The 25002-nt window shown below is 38.0% G+C and overlaps 1 pseudogene; it reads right to left on the reverse strand.

Annotated features, from left to right (window-relative positions):
- The window catches only part of LOC141685384 (polyubiquitin-like), a 53889-nt pseudogene extending 31486 nt beyond the window's left edge, over positions 1-22403 (reverse strand).
- Positions 22404-25002: the final 2599 nt, after the last annotated feature.

Raw genomic sequence — 25002 nt, forward strand, 5'->3', positions numbered from 1 at the left:
GTGTTATTGCTTATCTTTTGTTTCTTGTTCCAGGATAATGCTCGGATTTAAGGTTGTTATATCGTGATCCATGACTATAGGGTGAGGGTGGCGAAGGCCAAGACTACAGTGAAAGAGCTGGAAGAAGAGAAGGATAAGTTCGCTAAGTACCCGGAGGCTAAGGAGAGAGAGTCCCGGGAGCATAAGAAGGCCCTTTCTGAGGAGGTCAAAGCTCGGGAGGAGGCTGTCTGGGTTGTAGGGACCCTTCAGGCGGAGGTTGAAAGTCTGAAGAAGGAGCTCACTGCTAGGCCCCGGGAAGAGGAAGTTATTGCTGCCTTATGGGGTACTCCTGCCTGCTACAATGAGCTCGACAACAAGATCTTTGAGAAGGTAAACATGTGCTGGGACATTACCTCTGCATATCTTGCTAAGAATCCTAATGGCGACATGTACGGGTTTGTAGAGTTGTACCTTGATGAAGAGCTCCATCGTGATAATGCTCAAGCTGCTGGAGAAGGCACTTCCGGGGCCCAACCACCACCTCCTCCTAAGATGGTCACGAGAAGACTGCTCCCCCTCCTCCCAAGAACCAGGATTCTTAATGATTCAGACTTAATTTCTTGTAATTTCCTTTTTAGGTTGTAGTGTCATGAAACTAAGGCTTTTTGGCTTCAAAACTTTGAATTATGGCTTTGTTAAATTTGGTCTGGGGTAAGTTCACCCCGGACGAGTATGTAAATATATTTCCTTTTTCTATATTTCCTTTGAAATTTTTCTTAAGTACTCATAGCTTGTGCTTCAGCCTCCAGGATGGGAGATGAAGGATTTTAACTGAGTAAAATTCGTGTATCGTGTCCCGAGGATGGGGTTTAAAATTTTAAATCAACAAAATTTTAAATGGTTTGTATAATTGTCCTCGGGATGGGGTTGAAAACTTTAAATGAATAAAATTTTTGTAAGTACACATGGTTTATGTAATTGTCCCCGAGATGGGGTTGAAAATTTTACATGAATAAAATTTGAAGTACACATGATTTGTGTAATTGTCCCCGAGATGGGGTTTAGAAGATTTTAAATGAGTAAAATTTTTATAAGTACATATTGTTTATGTTGTGGCCCCTGGGATGGGGTTGAGAATTTTAAATGAATAAAATTTTAATAAGTACACTTGGTTTGTGTAATTGTCTCTGGGATGGGGTTTAGAAGATTTTAAATGAATAAATTTTTTGCAAGTACACATGGTTTGTGTAGTGGCCCCCGGAATGGAGGTTGAAAATTTTAAATGAATAAAATTTTAATAAGTACACATGGTTTGTGTAATTATCCCCAGGATAGGGTTTAGAAGATTTTAAATGAATAATTTTTTTATAAGTACACATGGTTTGTGTAGTTGTCCCCCGGATGGGGTTAAAACCCTCAATTTGAAATTAATTGTAATCATAAGAGTAACATTGTTTCAATTGGTGAGGTTCCCAAAGTATGGTATTTTCATTATAAAATAGAGATTGAGTATCGATTACATTCCAGGTGGTGGTAGATACAGATTTAAATTTCTTATTGTTAAATATAAAATATGCATCCATGCACACCTTTCTACTAGTAGAATTTTCTGAGGCGACCTTCATGCTAAGTATTCAGGACCTCCGTTTTGTTGAGATAACTTAGTTTGTAAATCCCCAGACGTAACACCTCTTTTACTTTGTAGGGCCCCTCCCAGTTGGGCTGCAGTTTGCCCTCATTTATCGGGTGTGAAGCTTCTGTGTTCCGGAGGACGAGATCCCCAACTTTATATTCTCTGATCTTAGCTTTCTTTCCAAAGTAGAACTTTATTTTTCTTTGTAGCTCTCCATCTTTCGCACGGCTCGATCTTTTACCTCATCTAAAAGCTCCAAGTTGGTTTTCAGCCCTTCAATATTTGAGACTTCATCGAAATTGGAAATCGTGTGGGATGGGGATCCAGTTTCAACTTGGATCCGAGTTTTGGTTCCGTAGGCGAGTCTGAAGGGGGTTTCTCCGGTGCTTGTCCTTGGAGTTGTTCTGTAGGACAATAGGACCTTCAGGAGTTCGTCTGACCAAGTCTTCTTGGACTCGCTTAATTTTTTTTCCAGGCCCCTGGGTATGGTCCTGTTTGTTACTTCCACTTTCCCGTTCCCTTAGGGGTGTGCTACTCATGCCCGTTTATGCTTGATGCCGAGCTCTTTGAGGTATGCTACAAACTCTGAGCTGACGAACTGCGGTCCGTTATCTGAGACCAGAACCATCGGGATCCCGAATCTCATTATAATAGAATCCATGAATTTTATACAATCTTCTTGGTTAATTGTCTGCATAGCTTTGGCCTCTGCCTAGTTGGTCATATAATCAATTGCCACTAGGACTTAGCATAAATCTCCCTTTGCCCGGGGAAAGGGGCCCATGATATCTATGCCTCAAACAACAAAAGGGACTGGGGAGAGTACTGATGCTGGGAGACTTGGGCTTTGTTTCGGCACATTGCTGAACTTTTGGCATTGGGCGCATTTTTTGACATATGCCGGTTTCGCGTGAATTGTAGGCCAGTAGTACCCTTGCCTTATGACTTTATACGCCAAGCATTTTTCCACTAGGTGGTCACCACAAATACCTTCATAAACCTCCCAGAGACAGTAGTCAGCTTCTTTCGGATCCACGCACTTCAGAGTTGGTGCCGAGAAGGTTATCTTGTATAGCTTATCGTTGTCCAGGAAGAATCAGGTAGCTTTGTGCTTCAGGTATTTTGCCTTGTTCTTGTCTTTCCCATATTTCAAGTATGCTATGAAGGGGGTCTTTGAATTGTCCAGGCTGGCAACGCATAAGATCTCCACCCTTTCAGTGCTTGGGATCTACAACTGGCCATTGGGGGCTGAGTGGTACGACCATGATCTGCAGGGGAATGATTCTTCGAAGTAGATCGAGGAGCTCAATCTGAGGAGTTCTGTACTAACTTTGAGAGCTCATCTGCTTTGCTATTTTCTTCTCTGTTGATTTGAAGGATGGTGGCTTCCGGGATGATTTCCAAGAGGTCTCTTACCAGGGTTTGATACTCTACCAACATCTCATCCTTGGCGATATATTCTCCATTTATTTGTTTGAAAACGATCTGGGAGTCGCTGTGGATGATTAAGCTTGTTATGCCGAGAGACTTTGCTAGTCGGAGTCCAGAGAGTAATGCTTCATATTTAGCCTGATTTTTCATCGCCTTGAAGGAGTAGGTTATTGCTTATTGGATTGTAAAGCCTTCTAAACTGATGAGGATTAGCCCGACTCTAGATCTTTCTGCTGTCAAGGATCCGTCTACATATAGCTTCCATGTGTCCCTACCGATGGGTTCATTTTCAAGGGGTTTGATTCTTCATTGTTGCCGGTGGCTCGGGGAAAGTGCACTCTATCACGAATTCTGCTAGGGCTTAAGATTTGATTGTTGTCCGGGGTATGAACTTGATGTTAAATTGACTTAGTTCAATTTCCCAATTGAGGAGCCTCCTAGAAGCATCCAGTTTGTGGATGATTTTCCTGAGGGGTTCATCCACGATTATTCTGATTTCTTGGCCCTGGAAGTATTACCTGAGCTTCCTGCTAGCATGGAGAAGTGCTAAGGTGAACTTTTCCAGGTTTGGGTACCGAGTTTCAGCGTCCTTAAGGACTTGGCTGACATAATACACCGGGATGTGGAGACCATTTTCTTCCTGAATAAGGGCTGCGGAGATGGCTTTCGGGCCTGCATCTATATAGAGTGATAGAGGCTCCCCGGGCTCTGGCTTGGACAGGATTGGGGGTTCATGAGGTATTTCTTTACTTCTTCGAAGGCAGTATTATAATACGGGGTCAAGTCTATCAGCTTTTTGTTTTGTGCTCCTTTCAGCAGCTCAAAGAAAGGTAAGCACCTTTCTGCAAGCTTCGGGATGAACCTTCGCAGGGCTGCGAGGGATCCAACCAGCCTTGGGATGTCCTTCTGTGTTCTGGGAACTTTTATCTCTATTATTTTCTTCAATCCCTCTTTCACTAACCAAGAATCCAAGGAACTTGCCAGACAGGTCTCCGGGTTCAGCTTCATCTTGTATTTTCTTAAATTTTTGAAACATTCCTTGAGGTCTTGGATATGATCCATGACAGTCTTAGACTTGGCGACCATGTCGTCAATATAGGACTCCATATTTCTTCCCAACTGGTCTTTGAAGATAGTGTTCATCATCTTCTAGTAGGTTGCCCCGACATTGATGAGCCCAAAAGGCATCATTAGGAAGGAGTGGACATCCCGATGGGTGATGAAGGCCATATTTTCAATATCCTTGGTGTAACACCCCCAAATCCGGGGTCAGGGATCCGGGTTGTCACGAGTTCCATTTCCCTTAATAACACCCAATCTTAATACACAATCAACTACTCTCTACTGTGACCCCACAATAAACACACACAATACAAGTTATAGTCTCAGAGATGAATATCCAAAAATAATCACAAGTCGTTTTATTCCACAATTATATGTCAATACACCTTAAAAAGGTTTCTGAATAAATTTACATTTCTTTGCCATTATTACAATTCATAATATACATAAGTCTGGTACATTACTAGTTGAAAACTTAGCCTGTTGGTAATTTCTACCTCAGCTACAGCGGCCTCAACGCTTCCAGAAAGCTGCGGAACATTTCCTATCCGCTTGCGAATTGGGAGCTTGGTTCTGTTCATCTTATCTATCTGATGTTGTGTGATGAAAGAAGAAAGCAAGGGTGAGCAGCAAGCCCACCAAAATAATATGTATAATGATTAACAATATATGAGCCTACTCATAATACTCATGAAAGTCTTGGTCAAAAGAAATGAACCAAGTTGATAACTTAATGCGATGAAGTCGCAAAATATTCAGTATATATATATACATATATACTTTTCAAAATATTGGAAGTCCTCTTCCATGCATAATATACACAAAGTCCCAGTGTATAACTGTATAAAAAAAATATCGTTGCAAGGTGATCTCATATATTTAACCTTGTCTCAACGTTTTTCTGAAAATCTTTGTCATTCATAAGACAATTATTAACTAGATATAAGTTTAAAAGATGAAGTTACAAGATACTCCAATATACTTATATTTTTCCAAATACTACTTGAACTACCACCGTTCAAGTTATAATTAATTTCAAAAGTTCATCCCACTGATGAGACCACAAGATAAGACTTGAATAGATTCAATCTTTGAATTATTATTAAAGGAAATGAAGTTAGGATATACTTCATTAAGTTCTGATATATATATATATATATATCCACATATACATCTTCTTTATACATTTCCTGAAAACCTCTGTCATGTAAAGTATGAACAGAGTTGCAATATCCAATAAATTTGGAAAGGAAAAGAAATTTGGCATAAACCAGGTATCTTGCTGATCAGGCAAAGATACCCATAAGTAACCTTTTCTACTACTAGATGGACGAATTCCCCACTTGTCATCACCCTGGTCGTAATAGGACCTTATGCTGGACTGCCACTCAGCCACTTATGCATTTGATGGACTCCCACTGAGCCACTTACACTATCATGGACGCCCACTGAGCCCATGTTGCTTATGCCGACTCAATAGATGGACTTACTTCCCGAACGTTGGGTAAGTAATCAATTCATTTACCAAAGCTGCAACCGTGTTGCGAATATAAAATACACCACAGAGCCGAATCCCTCAGGTTTTGAGCGAGTATTTAAATCCCCTTAAAAAGGAAGATCTTAAATATAAAAAATGAGTTTTGGGATCCGCTCTAACTTTTAAAAATCATTTTGAAGACTCGAAAATACTTTATAGAGTGTTTGGAGTAAAGCTGATTTAACAAAGTAAATCAGTCCCCAGAATATTTCGAAAATGACTGAATATTATTATTTAAATAATATTCCCATAAAGAATAATCTTTATAAAAATAATTGAAGTAGAAGTATTAAAACTTATACTTGAAACGAGTATTAAATAACCAAAGATATACTTATATGAAAATACTATCTTTATTTGAATAATCGAAAATAAGTTTGATTATTGACACCTTATTCTTTAATAGAATAAAGAATATACCTCAGCAAATAATCGGAGTCATAGATCCTCAAATGAATATTCAAATAATATTCATTAAATAATATAAACTGAGTCATAAGCCCTCGAATGAATATTCAAATAATATTCAATAAATAATATAAAAGAGTCATAAGCCCTCGAATGAATATTCAAATAATATTCAGATAATTAAATAAAAGGAGTCATAAGTCCTCGAATAAATATTCAAAATAATATTCATTAATAAAATAAAAGGAGTCATAAGTCCTCGAATGAATATTCAAAATAATATTCAATAAATAATATAAAGTTAAAGTTATCGAATAAACCTTATTCGATTAATAGTTTTGAAAACTATGACCATATATATATATAAGTATATATATATATATATATATTATATCCATATATACAAAATCTACTCGGGATCCTCGACTCCCGGTTTTAGAAAATATTTTCACCTTTGGGTCCCTATACTAAGGGTATATGCAAATTATCGCTATCCTCTAGCATAGGTATTATCAACTGAATCAACAGATATATATGGAAAGAATACGAAACAGGCATGCATATATATATATACCATAGCAGCATGCTTCAATATATTGCAACATTTGCTAATTAACCAACATGCATCTATCGCAAGATAATGCAAATACATATATACATCACAACAACAGTTATAACTGGTAGAAAACTTGCCTGAGCGACTGGGGGTTACGAATGGCTCGGGACGAGTCTGGTAACCTATAAACAACAAGTAAGTTGGAATTAAACCAAAGTCACTTGTAAATCTATACTTTAACTAACTTAGACTCTAACGCTTGTTTTGCGCTCGCTGGTTCTCTTAAGTCACTCGAGTACCCTCGGCTCCACCATTTTTAATAATTTAACCTTTACGAGTTTTAAGGCGATTCCTTCGTGAGTGTCTTACCAACTGCCTAACACACTTACCATAAATGTTTCATACATTAATTAACCCTTTTTGGTCTTTAACCTATGTTTCAAAGTAATGCGAGGGGAAAAGTTTCGTTCGTGAAACGCCGTTACTTGAAACGGTCGTTTCTCCTAAACCGTGCATCGGAATCGAACGAACTATATATCAAAACGAAGCTCGTAACATGAGATATCTAAACATGGCAGTGGTCATAATCTAGCAGGGGGTTCTCGGGTCCTAATGTTATGCATAAAACAGTCTAAAGAAAATCGGACGTTACGACGGCTATGTTTACGCGATTTCCCAATTTTAAACCATTCAAAACCAACCCAATTCAACCTCAAATCCAACATACAACAAACATCCATCCTTATCATATCATAACAACCCCAACCAATTCAATTTTAACATTCATACTTATGCCTAAGCTTAACTTTAATCATACTTAAGTTCTTTTAATCAAAACAACAACATTTACCATTCCATTTCACTACCATTTCAAATCCCAAACTCTAATCACAACAACAAGCTACAATATCACCCTACTAATCAAAATCATCTTATAATACATAGGAATCTAGGGTTTGGAGATGGTATACCTTCCTTGAAGTGGTGGGAGTAGCTAGGAAGCCTTAAGAAGTTTTGAGAAGTCATAGGAATGCTTGGTTCTTCAAGGAAAACAAGAAAAATATCAAGTTAAAAACTTGAAAACACTATTCATTGTCTTCTTCTTTGATTAAATGAAGAAGATGGAGAAGGAATTGATGGCTTAAACTCATGATATAGCCCTAACTAAGCATGAAGATGATTAGGGAATTAACTCACCAATTTAGGAGGCTTGGATCTTGAGTTTTGAATTCTTGCCCAATTGCAATAGTAAAAAGCCGAGAGCAAAGCTGAACAATGCCTTGGTTGCTTTTTGATTTTGATGAAAAATGATTTTTTCTTGGCTTGGTTGACTTGTTTTTGTGTTTGATTTAGTTAATTACCTTGTTGCCCTTGAATTTGTGTGGTTCTCATTCAACCACACCTCCTTCCTTCCCATGTATTGCCTATGTCATGTTGTGATATCATCCTTCCCTCTTTGTCCTCCTCTCATTGGTTGGGTGACATCACTCACTCTAATCCCTTTGATTAACTTCCTAATTTTTTGCCTAATGACCGCTGATCTGCTATACGGTTCGCTTAACTTTCGTTCTCGTTTATCGTTTGAAGGATCATACCCAGGATCTTATTACTTAGGTTCCCTTAACCTTTCTCAATACATTATATTCCTTTTTATGATCCTCTATTATAATCCTTTAATTTAAATCCTTTTTATCCTGTTACCTTATACTCAATTCTCTCCGTATCTATTGGATTTCCGGGAAAAATCAAAGTGTTCGGATTTGGATTCTGACGATCTTTACATACACTTATATCCCATATAAAGTACTAATAAAATCTCAGAATATCCATATCAGAACCCCTACATAGTGTGGCATGAAAAGTTTTCTCATTCAGCAAAAACACTATTCATAAGGGTTTCAAAATTTCCCAAAAAATTGGGGTTATTACAGTCTCCCCTCCTTAAAAGGATTCCGTCCCGGAATCAAATTGAAAATAAATAGGGATACTCTCTTAGCATTGCACTTTCTAACTCTCGAGTAAATTTTTCCACATTGTGGTCCTACCACCAAACTCCGCCTAGTTTGATAACCCTTCTCCTAAGTGCTTGTTCCTTTTTACTCTATAACCCTTCCTGGTTGCTCCATATAGGTTACGTCTGGTTGCATGTCTATGCGCTCATATGCCCCTAATTATCTGGCATCCGAATTACACTTCCTTAACATTGATACGTGAAACACGTTATGACTTGCTACATGTGCTGGGGTAAGGCTAGCTCATATGCTAACTTCCCAATACTTCTTAATATATCCAAGGGTCCAACAATTGGTGGACTTAGCTTTCCTTTCTTTCCGAATCTCAATAACCCCTTCCAAGGGAATACCTATAACAACACTAGGTCCCCTACTTCCCATTCCTTGTCCTTTCATGTCAAATCAACATACTTTTTATGTCCATCTTGGGCTACTACCAGCCGTCCTCTGATTAGATCTATTATATCCTTGGTCCTTTGGACCACTACTGGTCTGAGCATCTTGCGCTCTACAACTTCATCCTAACATAAGGGAGATCGACATTATCTTCCCTCAAGGATCTCATAAAGTGACATCTCGATAATGACATATGATCTATTGTCGTAAGAAAACTCAACCCGTGTTAAGTGATCATTCCAATTTCTTTCAAGTCTATTGCACATACTCTCATTATAGCTTTTAGCATTAGAGCTTTTGCTTCTCACTACCCATCCTTTTTCCCAGTTCGTAGTCGCTACTACCTTCCGTTCCTAATATTATACTAGTTATACTTTTGCTCGTTAGCGTTCTATAACCTTTTAATAACCACGTCAACCTTAGTATCACGAATGTGTTTCCATTCCGAATACTACCACAACTTTATTACTCCTTTTTCAGCTGTTTCTATTTCCCAAAGTTTGATCAATCATATAGAAGTAAAGAATTTGTTGAGAGATCACTATGATCATGAACACTTGTTCTATTGCATAGTTAGTACAGAAGGTGGCCAGCCTTTAGTACTTGACAAGCAATTAAACAACATGTGGTATCCTACTAGGCTTCTATCACAAAGATAGATAGTCATTCGGCAATACCTCCCCTTCTGGAAGGGTTGTTCTTCTCAGCTTACATGAAATGAAAAGAAGAGAAAAGAACGAACTGAAGAGAATTGTATATATGAAAAAAAAGTATTGCCATAAAATATCTGGCTTGGAATCTACCTCTGAACTATAGAGGTTTGTCATAGGAGAACAAAACATATATGTATTTATATCAACATCAAGTATTATAGCATCGTATATCACATGCCTAAATATTTTTGCTATTTCGTCCATCATTCTATGGACCCAGGCTCTTCCTTGAGCTTATCCACAATCACCTTTGAAACTCCCTCGATATCGAAAATCGAACCTGGGATCTCATTCTAGACATCATCGTTACTAGAATTCTATGCTTGCACCGCAACCTTCCTCGTATAATAATACGATTCTCTATCGATAAGAAAGAATAAATATTCACTAGGTAGACACTCTACTTAATTAGTCTATCAATGATAACTTATACACTACCACGACCCGATTAGTGGTACTCAATCTCAACATCTATTCCAATACAACTCTTACGGTTGTAACCAGCTCATTACTCGCAGAATCATTACTGCATTACTATGGTCCACTACTGACCTACTATCGTCATTCATTTTCCATGAAGTCTTAATAGCTAACCATACGGAGTCCATACATGTCGTATCAAATCCTTCTAGGGAGGTAACATAATCACCATTTCTGATTCATGAAGAACACTCCTGATCCTGACATACATACATGACATGAAGCAGATAAAATTGCAGAAGAGTTTCAATCAAAGCAACGATAGCAGGTTAATACCATTCTAAATCATATGCCTTAAATAGAAGACTTACTCAAAGGTTCGTCTAGTCCTTTTTGAAATATGGTCCTGGCTTATCTCAAGATAGGACCTTCTAAGATAGATAGCCCGTTCATGGCGATTACACGAATTAAACCTTTACCACCTACTATTACGGTTGGGTATTTGCACAGTCATCAGAAGGAATGTCAATTTCTCAAACCATAAAACAACCTTCACAGCTTTAACCATCATCACTGTATTCCTCTCGCACGAGCGCCTATAATTATCCTCTTACCTTTAAAGTGTCGGCCACTTCTTTGGCCTTTCCTGATAGTAAAATTTCCTTACAGTCAATGTCATTTTAACCATCTCCAAATAAATTTTCTACCTTATTTCAATCACAGCTTATGTGAAGATGTTTTCCTTTAAATCTGATAAGTAAAAAAAATCACCATTTTTTTTCCATAAGTTATTGCCTCAGTCTTTAGAGGTTAATCACTGTCACGACTGACTCTCAATCATACTTAGAACATCTTTTATCTTAAGTCCTAATTGCCATGAACAATTTCGACCATTACTGGTTCGAGCCATACTTTCTCGTGGTGTAACACATGCCCCACTTGGCATCATTATAATTACGACACATTTCCTTTATCAACATTTCTATTCTTGAGAATTTTGAATATCACCTTTCTCCTTGTAAAACCTCTAAGGTTATCCCTCAATCGTTCCTCCTGTATTCCCTAGATACAGGGCATATCAAAATACCATTTACTATTACTAGAACCATTGTCTATATACTTCTGAAAAATTTCTCCACTGATCCTTAAAGGTTGTTATTACCTTAATCCTTTCCAATTCATACTGTCAAATTTCATACTATCCCTATTAAGGGTGAAATGCCAACCTTTATGCATTCCCCTAGGATTCATTTTAAGTTACCGCTGTTCTATCCTTAATTCCACCTTTAAAAGGTACCTGCATCCTTCCATGGATAAATCAAGTCATATATCCCTGATAAGGGTGTCTTATTCAATCATTCCCACCTCGATAGTATATGTCTAATTTCACAATAACATCTGTATTCAAAATGGGGTCAATCAATATGGCCTCCATAAGATAACAATGGTTATCCGCTTGTCTTTCCTAATTTGGTAACGATAACAAGGATGTTCTGGAAGATATTGGTCATGTTCAACGTGAACTTCTTCTTAATAATTCCTTAGTTACTTTTGTTGTTTATCTCAACAGTCACCTCAATGTTGGGATATCTTTCATACCTGGCGTCTCCCTTTCCGGGTATCAAGCCACCAGTCTTACACTTCACATTCTTGAAGGTCACTTCCTTCATCCAATTTTCCAAATTTCTTACTTCCTTGTCTCCTCAGTCTATCCGCGTCTCATTATTTATCTTTCAAACTATCTCAAGGTTTCCTCAAATCCTCCCAACTTACAAGGGGTAAACTATATATATCTCTTATGCCTTCAACCATCAACTTTAACTCATGGTGAATCACCCTCATCCTCACGAATGCATACTTTTCTATGTCTATTGCTACGAGTCTTTAGGGTTTCCTCATACCCAACTCCCTTATCATTCCTCAAACTCTATTGCCGTTATATTCCTTTCCACTTCAATTTCTTTTTTATTTTCCTTTCTCTTTTCATTATTTCATGAACCAACACAACATAAGCATTAATTTCAAACATCCCGTCATTCTGGAGTCATGTCCTCAGAACGAATCTTGATAACTTTTACAACTTAGATTCATAATTCATCATACTCATCCACTTTTGTTCTAGCTCCAAAGCTTTTACACTATCTCCTTATCTTTGGGAATTACTTTCCCGAAAACAATTGACTGAACTTAAATCAGTTTATTCTAACCTCTGGCTCCGTGCCTTTCTTGGTCTTTCACCAGCGGGTGGCCTCTCTCTTAGGAGGGTAAGTGACAAAAACAATCTTTTGTGATTCGTCAATCCTTTAGAATCTCAAATGATTCCTATATTTCCTTTAGCTAGGCTCTTGCCTCCACTAGGTCAGCTTGTTCCTTGGAACTCTGAGAGCTTAGCGACTTAAAGAACCTGAAAGAATTTCTCACCGCATTGTTTCCTCAGGGTGGTGGTTGGGGATAATAGTCTAAGTTCTGTCTAGACAGGTCCATGAATTGCCGTATAGGAGTACCGTCTCGGGTCTCCTTTCCTTACTCGACTTTCTGTTTCCTTAGTATGAAATGTTTCATCCTACTCCCCATAATTGGGGTCATCTTTTAATTTAAAATCCTCATTTTCCACTCCATTATGTCATGGGTTCCTTCTATCTTGATGACGACCTCCCTGACTATCACGTTCAGGGTTTGCCCTAAATCCTATTCCTCAAACTATGGCTCTCATCTAAGTTCTCATCCTTAAGCTCTTGAACTTTCGGAACCCAAATTCTATAGGAATACCTCATTATTCCCTTATCATCTTTCTCGGTATTAATCTCATATTTATTTGTTGGCTCTCTGCCTTCATTCATCACCTTTTTCTGGCACAATATGCTCTTTTCCAATAATTCGGTCTCTATTGCAATCTGAAACAGCTTTTCGGTACCGGCTCCGGTTACCTTCACTACTATTTCCATTCCCTCAAAATCTCTTATCAATTCTCCCAAAGACATTATCATCTTGAGTCTCTCCTTTTTACTAAGGGCATCAGCCACCACATTGGCTTTCCCCCGAATGATAAAGAATCTCATAATCGTAATCCTTGATTAGCTCTAACCACCTTCTCTGGCGCATGTTGAGCTCTTTCTACACGAAAATGCACTAGAGCACTTATGGCTTGTGTAAATCTCGCACTTCTCTCAATACAAGTAGTGCCTCCAATCTTTAGAGCAAAACTATTGCCACGAGCCTAAGCTCATGGATGGGGACATCGAATTTTATACTTCCTTAATTGTCTTGACGCGTACGCGATTACCTTGCTGTGCTGTATAAGAAGCACCCTAATTCCTTATGCGAAGCGTCACTACATTTCACAAAATCTCATTTTCCATCCGGCAACGCCAACATAGGGAACGTCACCAACCTTTGCTTCGGTTCTTAAAAGTTGTTCTCGCATTTCTCTGTCCATTCGAACTTCTCAGTCTTACGAGTAAGCCGCGTTAAATGGGCTACTATCTTTACAAACTTGAACGAACCTCCGGTAGTGACCGACCAATCCTACCTCTGGTAGTCGACCTAACCAATCCTACCTCTGGGAGTTGCCCTACCCCTGGTCATCAATTCCTCAGTGGTCCTTTATTCATTCTTGTCAGGATCCTTCACGGGATCCTCCTCAGCAACAATCCCTTCTAGGACAACATCCTCAACCGTTACATCCTCAATATCAACATCGTCCGGTCCTACGTTAGGACGCTCTATCGGATCCACAATCCGATCTCCAATTAGTAATAAAACATCATCGTGTTGTTGCTCCTCAACCTCAGGGTTCGGAGTCCCGTTACCATATATGATAACGGACTACTCTTCTATCACGATATTTATAAGGGTTCCCATAAGGGTTTTAACTGTCAGTACTACGTTAGGTAGCCCGACTATGAACTTGGCAAGAGTTCTTATTATCTTAGTGAACTTATTATCTTAACGTCCCATCATCTCTGAGGTTTATAACGCTTAGCTCTGATACCACTTCTGTAACACCCCCAAATCCGGGGTCGGGGATCCGGGTTGTCACGAGTTCCATTTCCCTTAATAACACCCAATCTTAATACAGAATCAACTACTCTGTACTGTGACCCCACAATAAACACACACACTACAAGTTATAGTCTCAGAGATGAATATCCAAAAATAATCACAAGTCATTTTATTCCACAATTATATGTCAATACACCTTAAAAAGGTTTCTGAATAAATTTACATTTTTTTGCCATTATTACAATTCATAATATACATAAGTCTGGTACATTACTAGTTGAAAACTTAGCCTGTTGGTAATTTCTACCTCAGCTACAGCGGCCTCAACGCTTCCATAAAGCTGCGGAACGTTTCCTATCCGCTTGCGAATTGGGAGCTTGGTCCTGTTCATCTTATCTATCTGATGTTGTGTGATGAAAGAAGAAAGCAAGGGTGAGCAGCAAGCCCACCAAAATAATATGTATAATGATTAACAATATATGAGCCTACTCATAATACTCATGAAAGTCTTGGTCAAAAGAAATGAACCAAGTTGATAACTTAATGCGATGAAGTCGCAAAATATTCAGTATATATATATACATATATACTTTTCAAAATATTGGAAGTCCTCTTCCATGCATAATATACACAAAGTCCCAGTGTATAACTGTATAAAAAAAAATATCGTTGCAAGGTGATCTCATATATCTAACCTTGTCTCAACGTTTTTCTGAAAATCTTTGTCATTCATAAGACAATTATTAACTAGATATAAGTTTAAAAGATGAAGTTACAAGATACTCCAATATACTTATATCTTTTCCAAATACTACTTGAACTACCACCGTTCAAGTTATAATTAATTTCAAAACTTCATCCCACTAATGAGACCACAAGATAAGACTTGAATAGATTCAATCTTTGAATTATTATTAAAGGAAATGAAGTTAGGATATACTTCATTAAGTTCTGATATATATATATCCACATATACATCTTCTTTATACATTTCCTGAAAACCTCTGTCATGTAAAGTATGAACAGAGTTGCAATATCCAATAAATTTGGAAAGGAAAAGAAATTTGGCATAAACCAGGTATCTTGCTGATCAGGCAAAGATACCCATAAGTAACCTTTTCTACTAGTAGATGGACGAATTCCCCACTGGTCATCACCCTGGTCGTAATAGGACCTTATGCTGGACTGCCACTCAGCCACTTATGCATTTGATGGACTCCCACTGAGCCACTTACACTATCATGGACGCCCACTGAGCCCATGTTGCTTATGCCGACTCAATAGATGGACTTACTTCCCGAACGTTGGGTAAGTAATCAATTCATTTACCAAAGCTGCAACCGTGTTGCGAATATAAAATACACCACAGAGCCGAATCCCTCAGGTTTTGAGCGAGTATTTAAATCCCCTTAAAAAGGAAGATCTTAAATATAAAAAATGAGTTTTGGGATCCGCTCTAACTTTTAAAAATCATTTTGAAGACTCGAAAACACTTTATAGAGTGTTTGGAGTAAAGCTGATTTAATGAAGTAAATCAGTCCCCGGAATATTTAGAAAATGACTGAATATTATTATTTAAATAATATTCCCATAAAGAATAATCTTTATAAAAATAATTGAAGTAGAAGTATTAAAACTTATACTTGAAACGAGTATTAAATAACCAAAGATATACTTATATGAAAGTACTATCTTTATTTGAATAATCGAAAATAAGTTTGATTATTGACACCTTATTCTTTAATAGAATAAAGAATATACCTCAGCAAATAATCGGAGTCATAGATCCTCAAATGAATATTTAAATAATATTCATTAAATAATATAAACTGAGTCATAAGCCCTCGAATGAATATTCAAATAATATTCAATAAATAATATAAAAGAGTCATAAGCCCTCGAATGAATATTCAAATAATATTCAGATAATTAAATAAAAGGAGTCATAAGTCCTCGAATGAATATTCAAAATAATATTCATTAATAAAATAAAAGGAGTCATAAGTTCTCGAATGAATATTCAAAATAATATTCAATAAATAATATAAAGTTAAAGTTATCGAATAAACCTTATTCGATTAATAGTTTTGAAAACTATGACCATATATATATATATAAGTATATATATATATATATTATATCCATATATACAAAATCTACTCGGGATCCTCGACTCCCGATTTTAGAAAATATTTTCACCTTTGGGTCCCTATACTAAGGGTATATGCAAATTACCGCTATCCTCTAGCATAGGTATTATCAACTGAATCAACAGATATATATGGAAAGAATACGAAACATGCATGCATATATATATATACCATAGCAGCATGCTTCAATATATTGCAACATTTGCTAATTAACCAACATGCATCTATCGCAAGATAATGCAAATACATATATACATCACAACAACAGTTATAACTGGTAGAAAACTTGCCTGAGCGACTGGGGGTTACGAATGGCTCGGGACGAGTCTGGTAACCTATAAACAACAAGTAAGTTGGAATTAAACCAAAGTCACTTGTAAATCTATACTTTAACTAACTTAGACTCTAACGCTTGTTTTGCGCTCGCTGGTTCTCTTAAGTCACTCGAGTACCCTCGGCTCCACCATTTTTAATAATTTAACCTTTACGAGTTTTAAGGCGATTCTTTCGCGAGTGTCTTACCAACTGCCTAACACACTTACCATAAATGTTTCATACATTAATTAACCCTTTTTGGTCTTTAACCTATATTTCAAAGTAAGGCGAGGGGAAAAGTTTCGTTCGCGAAACGCCGTTACTTGAAACGGTCGTTTCTCCTAAACCGTGCATCGGAATCGAACGAACTATATATCAAAACGAAGCTCGTAACATGAGCTATCTAAACATGGCAGTGGTCATAATCTAGCAGGGGGTTCTCGGGTCCTAATGTTATGCATAAAATAGTCTAAAGAAAATCGGACGTTACGACGGCTATGTTTACGCGATTTCCCAATTTTAAACCATTCAAAACCAACCCAATTCAACCTCAAATCCAACATACAACCAACATCCATCCTTATCACATAATAAAAACCCCAACCAATTCAATTTTAACATTCATACTTATGCCTAAGCTTAACTTTAATCATACTTAAGTTCTTTTAATCAAAACAACAACATTTACCATTCCATTTCACTACCATTTCAAATCCCAAACTCTAATCACAACAACAAGCTACAATATCACCCTACTAATCAAAATCATCTTATAATACATAGAAATATAGGGTTTGGAGATGGTATACCTTCCTTGAAGTGGTGGGAGTAGCTAGGAAGCCTTAAGAAGCTTTGAGAAGTCTTAGGAATGCTTGGATCTTCAAGGAAAACAAGAAAAATATCAAGTTAAAAACTTGAAAACACTATTCATTGTCTTCTTCTTTGATTAAATGAAGAAGATGGAGAAGGAATTGATGGCTTAAACTCATGATATAGCCCTAACTAAGCATGAAGATGATTAGGGAATTAACTCACCAATTTAGGAGGCTTGGATCTTGAGTTTTGAATTCTTGCCCAATTGCAATAGTAAAAAGCCGAGAGCAAAGATGAACAATGCCTTGGTTGCTTTTTGATTTTGATGAAAAATGATTTTTTCTTGGCTTGGTTGACTTGTTTTTGTGTTTGATTTAGTTAATTACCTTGTTGCCCTTGAATTTGTGTGGTTCTCATTCAACCACACCTCCTTCCTTCCCATGTCATGCCTATGTCATGTTGTGATGTCATCCTTCCCTCTTTGTCCTCCTCTCATTGGTTGGGTGACATCACTCACTCTAATCCCTTTGATTAACTTCCTAATTGTTTGCCTAATGACCGCTGATCTGCTATACGGTTCGCTTAACTTTCATTCTCGTTTATCGTTTGAAGGATCATACCCGGGATCTTATTACTTAGGTTCCCTTAACCTTTCTCAATACATTATATTCCTTTTTATGATCCTCTATTATAATCCTTTAATTTAAATCCTTTTTATCCTGTTACCTTATACTCAATTCTCTCCGTATCTATTGGATTTCCGGGAAAAATCAAAGTGTTCGGATTTGGATTCTGACGATCTTTACATACACTTATATCCCATATAAAGTACTAATAAAATCTCAGAATATCCATATCAGAACCCCTACATAGTGTGGCATGAAAAGTTTTCTCATTCAGCAAAAACACTATTCATAAGGGTTTCAAAATTTCCCAAAAAATTGGGGTTATTACACTTGGGTTCCATTTTGACTTGGTTGTAGCCAGAAAAAGCGTCCGTGAAACTCAGCATTACATGTACCGAAGTTGCATCGATCAACTGGTCGATGTTGGGGAAAGGGTAGGAGTCCTTGGGGCAGGTATAGTTTAGACTTGTGTAGTCGACGCACATCCTTCATTTGCCGCCTGGTTTCTTGATCAGCACCACATTGGCTACCCAGTCTGGGTACTTTATCTCGTAAATGATGTATGCCTTCAGGAGCTTCTTTACTTCTTCGTCGATTTCCCAATATCGTTCTAGGGAAAAATTCCTTCTTTTTTGCTTGATGGGCTTTTTTGGGATCTATGTCCAAACTGTGCATGGCCACAGACTCGTCGATTTCAGGCATATCCTCTGGACTCCACGCGAATACGTCAGCATAATCCTTTAATAGCTCGATCAGTTCCTTCTGATAGGTGGTTCCGAGTCCTTTTCCAATTTTTAACTTCCAAGTGTGGTTCACGGGATCCAACTCAATTTCCATTATTTGGTTAGCGGGCTCGACCTTGGTATTTTACTTGACTTGCAAAAATTTCTGAATGCAGGCATCTGCGTTGGTTATGTTGTAGCCCGAGTCTTCAGTGACATTTATATCCATCTTTTTCTTATTGCTCAGGTGCTCACGGTGCTTCTTGCGGCTCTGCCCCTTAGGAAAGGACATTTCCTTCTTTTTGTTCTCGGGTTCAGTTTCGGCCATGATAAGAGCCTTCCCGTAATATCCGCTCGCCATATCTCTGTATCCCTTTATTTCTCCAATCCCACTCGGGGTAGGAAACTTAAGTTAAAGGTGTAAGGTGAAGGGAATGGCCGGAAGATTGGTGATGGAAGGCCTTCCTAGAATCATGTTGTAAGAAGAAGCTCCACTCATGACATAAAATTTCATGATATGGGATACATGTCGGGGCGCTATTCCAAATGTGACAGGGAGATAAATTTGTCAACGGATCGGGATCATGGTATTCCCAAAACCATAGAAAGGGTCTTCCAGGAAGGGATCCATGCGGACCTAGCTGCATCCTGTTGAGGGTGTGCTCGAAGACGATGTTAGCAGATTATCCGTTGTCAATCAGGATCCTCTTCATCTCATTATCTTCCATGTCCAGGCTCACCACCAATGCTTGATTGTGCCCCGGATCCAACCCCTCGTAATTAGCGTACGAGAAGGAAATTGCCTCATCTTCATAGGGCTGGATCATCATGTCATTGTTGTCCATATCTAGACTCCGGGGTGGTGTGGAAGTGCCTTCCAGTACCACGTTCACTACGTGTTTCCCACTCCCAGGGGCTTTGTCCTTGTTATATTGGCTTCCTCTACAAGTATTGGTTCATGTTTCCCTTTTTAATCTGGTCCTCAATAAAAAATTTAAATGAGAAGCAGTTTTCCGTGGTGTGTCTGTGTTCTTCATGGTATCCACAATGCTTGTCTCTTACTCTGTTCTCCGGAGGAGCGAGCAGGAGCTTTGGAGGATAGTAGAAATGTTTGCTTTGACTTCTCTTAGAATGTCTACCCGGGAATGGTTGAGGGGGTCCATTCGGGATCGAGTTTGAGGTTTCTCTTGCTTCATGGCTTTCTTTGGTTCTTTTCTGGAGCTGAATAATCGCCCCGGGGTGGGGTTCCCCGAGACTGTTGGATATAGTTGTTTTGTCTATCTACCTTGAACCTTCTCTCTCTCTTGTACGATGTGCGCCTCTCCAGGGACTCGTCTTTATCGTGGATTCTCCTATTCATTTTCATCGACTTTAGGAAGTCATTTTCCTTGATGAATTTTGAGGCTAGCGCATAGGCCGCGGCAAGGCTCTAGGGCTCTCTGTGAATCAGGTCCTTGACATAGCCTTCACAAAAAACCAGGTGGAGGTTCCATGTCTTTCTCGACTCTCCTCTTGAGGTCCCGGAGAGCCCGGGCTATCTGCTCTTGTTTGGACTCATTTTCAGGCTCGGAGTCTAAGTAGTCATGAACTCTGCGTGTCTTTTTTTCAGCTTCGCCTCCTCTTCCTGGATTCTATTTTCAATGATAGCCTTAACATTGGCTCCTTCTTCCTTTCAGATCCGGTCCCGGAGCGAGGCTCTTTTGATTTCATCCCGAGCATCCTCAGGCGGCCTCTTTAGGTTCTTGGCGATTCAGTCCAGGACTAATCCACGAGATTCCCCGAAATGCTTTTCCTGATCTTTTAGATGGGTTTCAGGTTCATGGTGGTTCTTTTCTTTCCATAAGCTCACAGCTGTTTGAATCTGCTCCGGGGTCATACTGGCCCAAGGGTTTGTGGACGTCTCAGCATACTTATGGGCTACTCTCCCAATAGTTATCATCTGGTCTCCTGGATGGAGTTGTTGTGACAAAGCACGAGTTATGGGGGGCTCCTCTTCTATTTCTTCCATTTCCCCATATCTGGCGGGGATGACAGTGGGAAGGACTGACCCGAAAACTGTCGTCTTGCTCTTCCTCGTAATCATTTTCAGGGTAAAATAGGGAAATATACCATAAATACAATGATATGTATGGTTTTAAGGGATGAACGGTACGAAAAACAAATTTAAGAGAGAGTATGGGTGTTAGCCTTACTGGGTGTAAAGCTTTCTGTATTCTGGGGTGGAACGGCACGGCTGTGAGTGACACCATCGATTCGGAGGTTCGGCCCTCCTTCTAGCACCAATGATAACTCTGTTTCTTCCCCGATCTTCTCCTCACTCTCCACGAGCTCGAGTTCAGTACACATGGCAGAAGTTGTGTGGTTAAGCTGCTGTGTGGGGGCTTCTGCAAAACAGAACCAAAAGAGGGGTCGTGTCCCCGCAGAAACTTCGGTGTGAGAATAAGAATGAGGTTTCTTGAAGGAGAAGAAGAAGGAAGAAAGAGCTATTCAAATATATATGCAGTGGTGTGTGTATATGTGTAGAAAGCAGGTAAATATTTTTCAAACCCTAATACCCCTTTTTTGGGGCCTTTTATAGGCTCCCAATCTTAGGGTTTTAGGGGTTTGTACCTCTTCATCCTAGACTTTGATGATTCTTGGTTGGTGAATGATTGGATGGTTTAGATTACTAGTGGGGCCCGACTGTCCTTTTGTAGCTGGGGTGCCTTGAGATTGACACACATGGACGGCTGGGAAGTTATTGTTCCATTTCTGTCAACATGGGATGGTTGACCTTTTGAGTACCTTCCATGTGTCCCCGGGACCACGCCATTTTGGGCCTGGGGTGCCCTTTCTTTGGGCTTTTATAATGTTCTTTTGGACCTAATTATTTATGGCCTATTAGCTAGAGCACCAAGTGAAGGGTTGATTCCTTCTAGATGTTATAGTCTGCAAGCTTACGACCATCCTCGAGTTGCTTGCCAGCAAAAATGAGTCTTTGCTGGTCTGGAGGAATACCTTCGTTTCCCTGAATCTTAACTTTGACTTTATTAATGGTATCGGAGCTTTCTATTTCAAGGGTGATAGTTTTGCCAACAAGGGTCTTTACAAATATTTGCATGCCACCAAGTTGACGGAAAACCAAATGAAGGGTGGAGTCCTTCTGGATGCTGTAATCGGCTGGGATCGGGCCATCCTGGAGCACTTGACCAGCAAAAATAAGTCTTTGTAGAGCTGCGAGGATGGCTTCTCTATCCTGAATTTTCTCTTCAACAGTTTTCGAATCTCCAACTTCAAGAGTGACGGTCTTGTCCGTTAGAGTTTTCATGTAACTCTCCGCCTGTTATTGAAATAACATCAAATGTAAAACCAAGTTAAGATATCACACACAATATTGAAGTTTAATTAATGGTGGGTGAGAATTTCAGAGAAGCATAATATAATAGGATACAATCGCCCAATGAAAATTTAATTTTTTTCTTAAGCCCTTTGACCCACTAAACCTATCATAGCAAAAGATAATCAATCCCGATGCTGACCTTTTTTTTGTTGGGGGAAAACATCTAGATGTTAACTGTTGAGTTTATACTAAGAAATTTTAATAATTCCAAGCAATGCATTTAGATCTCATTTTCTTTGCAAACCGCATCATACAATTTAGACACACTCAATAATTTTTCACTCTTACTTATTAAAGTCCTTTATTTCGTGCTCACAACTTATCATTTCTATATCTCCAACAAAACAGAACAACATTATTAATAAAATTTATAAGATAAGTAATCCCAAAACAACTTAATCATACTAATGTTATGTACGCACACAATTAAGCCCTACAAAATGCTTACACAACATCAGTCTAGAAGATGCACACACCATATCTGGACCAATTTCTTTCCTCCTTTGGAAGTACAAAATCTTATAGTTTAGAGCATATGCACCGGGAGTGAAAAAAAATTGATTCAGCAACTGAATTGATGGTCACTCAAAAAAGTGGCATGCAACGTGCCTTTTATTACTCCATCAAATGGAGCATCAATTCAGCAAGGAGGCAATTGATTATTAATGGACTGATTAATGGCCATTGGTTGCTGGACCCCACATGTTACATGAAGAAAAAATGTAGTTTTATTAGTCAAGCAACGGTCATGTGTGCCAACCGCTATAAAAAATCAATTCCAACATTCTTTTTTTGCTTATAAATAGCAACTTCAAGTATTATTTCTATTATCAACTTTTTCACTCATATTTTTTCTACATATTTTGTGATTTTTCCATATTTATAGTTAAGAAAATGGGCACTAATTGGCTTCCTTCCGAAGAATTACAATTATGTGTTTCGTGGGCTCGACAATCTGTTGATCCGATCACCGGTCGCTATTCAAACAGGAATAATTTATGGGGGCGAATTCACGAGGATTATGCAAAAATTTGGTGTGGCACTTCAGAGAATCCTCGTTCCAAACCTCGTTCCAAAATTGCTCTAGACACGCATTGGGCACCATTGAAGAGAGCACTAAAAAATGGCAATGTACAAAAAATCAAGCTAGTAGATATAGTGCAAGAGGAACCAATTTGGTAGATGAGGTATATATATATATATATTTCAATACTTTTTTTATTTGTGATAACTTAGTATCCAATTTTTTTTTATTTTTTCAGATAACTCAGGCTCAAGGATTATATTTTAAGGAAATGAATAAGACATTTGACAAATTGGAATGTTATAAAGCAGTTGCAACACATCCTCAATTTGTGGATGTTCCCACTACTTCTCCACTATTTCAATAAAATTTTACAACACAAACGAAATCATTAATGAATTTGAATAGTGATGATTGTGTTGATGAAGAAGGTTTTACAACTCTAGAGTCTAATCAAGAAACCTAAAGTCCTTCCAGTCCACTTAGACCGATGGGAGTAAAGGCGTCCAAACATGCAAAAAGAAAGGAAAACAACATATGACCGAAAAAGAAGAGATGTTTATGGCTATTTTCAATAGTATGCAATGTCATAAAAAATAATTAGTGGAGGCCAATATCAAAAGAGATGAGGAAACCCTTCAAATGTCGAGGAAGATGTTAGAACTTGAGAAACAAAAAGAAGCAAGATAGGCAAGACTTGATTTACTAGAGGAACGGAAAGAAGAAAGATTGGAAAAACATGAGGTTATTGAAGAATTAAGGGAGCAAACTAAGATCATGACAATAGATACTAGCCAAATGACCCCTAATACAAAAAAATGGTTTAAAAGAAAGAATGCTGAGATCATGAAACAAGTGAATGAGACTACTACTGGCAGTGCTTATGTTCCTCGCTTTGATGATGATTTTTATGATTAGATTTAGCTATTATGTTTTTAAATTAATTATGTTCCATGTTTTCTAATTATAACCATGTTTACTACTTTTGAATTCAATAAAATAAACTTATTATAAATTGTCAAATCGTACATTTCAAGAGATAATAAATTGACAACTACTGATTAGCTTCCATTGCCTAGTTATGCTCCACCAAATCATTTTGAAGCATTGTATGAATATAAACTGATTCCAAGTTCTCGATACAATCCCAAAATGCTTGTTGATTTCTTTCATTTCTCTGTACTGGTGCAAAAGGAATTCAAACTCCATTACTATCTATTGGCCCATCATAAACCTGTGATGCTAATGGATTCATTAAATCTTCTTCAACCGGATCAACAAAATCTTCTTCCACAAATTCATTAAATTTATGATATATAATATAATGAGAAAAGTTCTATGAAGACCACTTTTTAATCGGAGACCTTGGAGACCACATATGTTCTGCAATCAAAACACTATAAAATTTATTATTTTGTGAAGTATGTTCTACGAGTATCACTAATTCATTAAAATTATTGAAGATTATTTAAGGTTAATAAGTAGAATGTGTATGTTCTGCAAGCTGAAAAAATGTTCTGTAAACTTAACATGTTTTGGAGAATAAGGTATTTTTGTAATCTTTTACATGCAGTACATATATGATATTCAAGATTTTGAATAAAATAAATATCTTTGTAGAGCATGATTCACAAAATAATATGTTTTGCAATGTTTTTATGCAACATTTAACTTGCAGGACACAAGTGGTCTCCAAGGTCTCCAAAAAAAAGTGGTCTCCATAGAACTTAACCCATAATATAATTATTTATTTGATGAATAGCAATTGATGGATTGATGGATTGATGGAGTCATGTGGGTGTATAAAAATTAAGGAAAAAAGTG

The sequence above is a fragment of the Apium graveolens genome, chromosome 9 (assembly GCF_009905375.1).
Source record: "Apium graveolens cultivar Ventura chromosome 9, ASM990537v1, whole genome shotgun sequence".
NCBI lineage: Eukaryota > Viridiplantae > Streptophyta > Magnoliopsida > Apiales > Apiaceae > Apium > Apium graveolens.